The following is a 5,199-nucleotide window of genomic DNA, read 5'->3' on the forward strand; positions in this document are numbered from 1 at the left end:
TCTAAACGTAAAGCTTAGCCTCGAGGGCCTAGTCAACTCAACTTTATATATGTACATATATAATCGTATTTAATTGCAAAACTAAGTAATTTTCTAAGGATATAAGCAGAAGAGAGAATAAAAATTAGATGATATGAGATCAAAACTTGAAAAATGAAAACACTTAATACCACAAAGAACCTAATTAGATGATATAAAATAAAATTTCAAATTTTCAAACAATATTTTGCATCCAAGATATAGTAATATACAATGTTTATCCACATAGGACTATAAATTGATTATTATATTATACATTTAATTTTAGACAAATGTAGTAGATACAAATATACATTTAAGGCCTATCTGATCTTATCAGTCATGAATGGAACAGGATTGCCTAATAAACAATCTGAAACATAAAATGCATTTTGTTGAATAACTAACCACCGAGAAAGTTAAGCAAACCAACAAACAGACCCATGGCTTGTGTCTTATAACAGTATCGTTATGTTGTTTACCGAGTGAGGTTGAATATCGCCAAGGTGATTAGATCCAACAAAATATGCCTAAATATAGTTCAAACATTCCAAGATTCTACGAACAATAAGAATAAAAACAATAGCAAATTTCGTGAGCATTCGAGGAATTTTTGAATAAATGAATCAGTAAGTTCCACAAGATTCATTTAAAAATGAATGAACCAAAAGATGAATGGTTAAGTTTGAATTAGGAAGAAATAAGACGAGAAAGGAGGTTTATTGCAAAGCTAATGAGGCTAAATTGATGGGTCAAGTTCAAGATTACAGGGCAGGCGAATAACAAGGTAGTAGTTTCAGCCCACCGTAAGATAAAAAGGAATCTAAACCACTCCCTCTAGTTCTTTTCATCATGGGACGTCGAAACCGTGTCTCCATTTAAATAATAATTATCTTTATTCAAAATATTATAAAAAGGAAACCTAAGAGGTCAAATTTTAGTAATTATCTCTGAGCAAACAGCACTGCAATTTTCGTTATCGATATTTTACTGCACAAGTAGAAAACTAAAACCGTTTTTAAAATGTCATAATAATTATTCTTTTAAATATTTGATTTAAGTGGTGTCAGATATCCGTGGCATTGTTACTCAAAGGTTTCGGTTAAAAACTGATTCGAGCTGAGAGAAAAAACAACAAAACTGTAATCCACCTTATTTTTTATATGTGTCTAAATATATTTTATAATTATTATAGTTTCCATTAATTAATTTAATTTTTTTTTATTCTGCAAAATAATAAACTGTCACAAAGGCAATAAGTACAGCATTTTAAGTGTTCATTCATACCACATATTGTTGGCATACAAATGCATCATAAGAAAATTGTCTAGGTTTCAGTTATTGGTTTTTTCAGTTTAAAATGTTGAAAAAATTTAACTCCAAAGAATTTATTAATATTTTAATGCTCCCCGACTTCATTGGGTTCCCTCGTACACAGTATACTTATGACTAGTCAAGAACAATTTTTTAAAAATCCTATTAATATAAATATTCACAACATAAAATGGTGTAAATTGTCACATAATAAACATTTTTTAATTATGTTTAAAAGCTATACATGAATTTTTTTCTTTTACAACTTTTAATTTTTTTATTCTAGCATTTTGTTGTTATTTAATTTTTCCATTATTTCAATTCTATCACTTTCTCTCCTTTTTCCATCAAGTATAAAATAAAATTAAAGTCAAAAGTATACAAATTATATAAATAGAGTAAAAAAAAACAACAAAAAACACCCATACACAAAACCCAACATTGTTGTCCACATTTACAATCCATTAAAATTCAAAAAAGCACTTTAGTACATGCAAACTGATAATTAAAATTAATCAATAACTTTTAGCGTATTTCACTTGTAAACCAAAGATATAAGGACTGAACTAAAGAAAAAAAATTGAAATGATTTCAATCATTAAAAAAAAAAATAGATATATTAATATGATTTTTTAAAAAAAGAAAGCATGAAACGATATAATAAAAATTGATTAGACTCAATTCTCGAAAAAACTTCAGACCAGATCAGACCACTCACAGAATTTTTCCAATTGCTTTGGGTGCGAAGTTATGTTAAGATAAGTATCTTTGCTGAAATTAGTACGACTAGGATATTTTTTTAGACAATCTAATAATCTTTTAAATGAGCATCTGCAATGTTCCTGGAGATATACAGCGTGTTCCTGGAGATATACAGGATATTCCTGCGTGTTCCTGGAGATATACAGCGTGTTCCTGGAGATACACAAGGTGCTTCACGAAATATTAGTAACTAACTAAAAGTCAGTTCACCAAAAATGTAGTTCAGTATAACCAACCTCACCTTCCTATTTAAATTCACTATCGAGACATGATTTTTTAAAGGTTTTCCCAAATAAATCACGTAGCCCCCATAAAAATCATAAGGCTATCCTAGAAGCCAGGTTAACAACTAGTAAAAATTATTATTTTTGTTCTAATTTTAATCTAGGTTTTAATTGGTAACTAAAATCAATCGATAATTTTTTATCTATAGAAAAAAACAGAATGTTATATTAATTGAGATTTACTAACAATTGTTCTTAGTGAATTGAACCGAAGATGTGGCTGATATTAAAGATTCAGAAAAGTATAGTGGCTGTACCTAGATCGATAGACCACGCCCTATCCTACACTGGAAGAGAGAAGCCTAGGCCTTACCGCGTCAAGTGCCCTAGGGGTCTTTGGCAATAAGTAACAGTACACCTTACGTCATCGGAACCGTTACTGCTACTTAACATAAAATGGGCAATAAAGACTATAACTATATATAATCATATAATATTATGTAATTTGTATCGAAATATGTATAACGGACCATAAAAACCTGACATGGATAAAATTGATTTATTCGCTAAGTTAACTTCCTGGACTATCACATTTTGGGATTCAAATTTAAGCAATTAAACATAATTCATTCTTATAAATGAAAAATACTGTTGAACCCGGTTAAAACGTTTATATTCGTTTCCAAAGCTTTCGGATATTTTAACAATTCATTCATTTACAGTTAATTAGTAACGTTTAATTTCGTAATTATTAAAAAATGTACGATAATATCTCTCTGTTTAAACATATTTATTCATTATTAGATAATGAGGAATATTTTATTGCTGACAAGGGAGACAAATTGAAATGTTGGATATTACATAGACATCACTTCAAGAATTAGTCAGTTTAGTAAATTTTAGTCAAATATGGGATATTTAAGATAAGCTACAGACAGTGGCTTTCTATAGCCAAAAATAGAATGTTAACATCGGAGCATTAAAAAAATATACACTAGTTTCAGAATTATGAATAATGTAAAATATAAATATCGTTTATTTTCTAGGACACTACTCAGTATTTAATTAATTTATTTATTTTAATATACTTGCGCCGGATCATTACTGCAGGCACGAGGTAAGAAATTTTTCAATTTCGAAATTACTTAGGTCGTGCCTTCTGTTTAAAAACATAAAATTTAGAACTTTTATTTATTAACAGTAAGGAAAACTATTATCCTTCCCAATATTCTTTACGGCTGAGAAACGTGGCCTCTTACACTAAGGAGAGAATACTGCCATAAAATTTTTGAAAATAAAGTATTACGTAAAATATTCAGACCGAAAAGGGATGAATTAACTGGAGAATTCAGAAGATTGTGTATTAAAGAAATAATATGATATGTATAAAAGAAAAAATAACAATATTTTCAAAATAAAGAACAAGGATTACATCAAAAAAAGTTTCAAGAAGTTCCCAGTTACCTAAAGTTAAAGGAACAGTGACTTTCAACTTGGGAAACCCAACTACAACGCGAAGGCTGAAGCCCGCCCGGGTTGCAAGACATCCTGTTATAAATTCTATATTTATCAGTTCTTTTATTGTCACTCTAAAATTTTATTTTATCTTAATTTCTTTTTTTTTCTCTACATCGTTTTCTTATTTTATCTATTATCTAATTCACTTTTTTATTTTTCCATTATAAGTCAATTATTTATTTTGTTAAATCCATAAATGTCATTGTTTTTTTTATTGACTTAATAACTAATTAGTTAAAGGAGCAGTGACCTACAACTTGGGAAATCCAACTAAAACCCGAAGACTGAAGCTCAGGCTACTGTAGGATATCCTGTTATAAGTTCTATATTTATCAGTTATGTAATTGTCATTCTAAAATTTTATATTATCTTAATTTCTTTTTTTTTCTCTTCAAAAATGTAAAATATATAAATACATCGATAGAGCACAAATAAACAAACTGAAATAATCCACGTTAAATGACTGCAATGCCTAACTGAATTACTACATGTACTCCATGAGAACCCGTTAACTTCTGATTTGTAAATTTTACGAACAAATCGAAATCTCTTAATCTTCCGAAACATTACAGATGCTCATTAAAGGATAGTTAAATTTTGTTTAACTATTAAGTTGTCAAATAATATAAACTAAAAAATAAGTAAACAAAAGTAAAATCTTTATCGGACCAATGTTAATAAAAGGAGATACAGTGAGGAATTTTTGTAATCGTCTAGGCAACCAATGTGGTAAGAAAATTCCTATGGATGTATAGACCAGATTTTTTTTTTAAATGCTGGTTAATTAAACATACATATTTTTATGATTCTATTGATGAACTCACAATTAGAAAATTATTCATAACCCTCTACAATACCTTCGGTTCCTTACCTCGGAACTAAAAATAGACGTGACGAGCGAGTATTGGAAAGCAACCTGACAGCGGACTGCATCAGGGCTAAATGAGAATAAAGTATAAGAAACATAAAATTATACCATAAAATTATAAATAGAAAGTTATATAAAACGTGATATATACAAACTGACAAAAAATATAATAAAAAAGTAGAAAACTAAATTAATATAATACTAAATAATAACAAGTACAGTAATGAGTGATAAAATTGCAAATGTACCATTGCAGTAATGAGAAGTGGAATGATACTTAACAGATGCAGTAACGAATATAGTATAATTAAAAGAGGGTAAGTATAATCAATAGTATAATCATTGTATTATTTTAAACTAAAATGAACTAAACTATTTATTTTCCGACGTTTCGTCCCACTTTGTAGGGCTTCATCAGGGCTAAAATGATACAATGATAAAATAAAAATACAATGACCAGAATAAAATTAAGTAACAATGGCAAGAGTAAAAATT

The sequence above is a fragment of the Halyomorpha halys genome, unplaced genomic scaffold (assembly GCF_000696795.3).
Source record: "Halyomorpha halys isolate HHAL.00 unplaced genomic scaffold, Hhal_1.1 Scaffold464.1, whole genome shotgun sequence".
Classification (NCBI taxonomy): domain Eukaryota; kingdom Metazoa; phylum Arthropoda; class Insecta; order Hemiptera; family Pentatomidae; genus Halyomorpha; species Halyomorpha halys.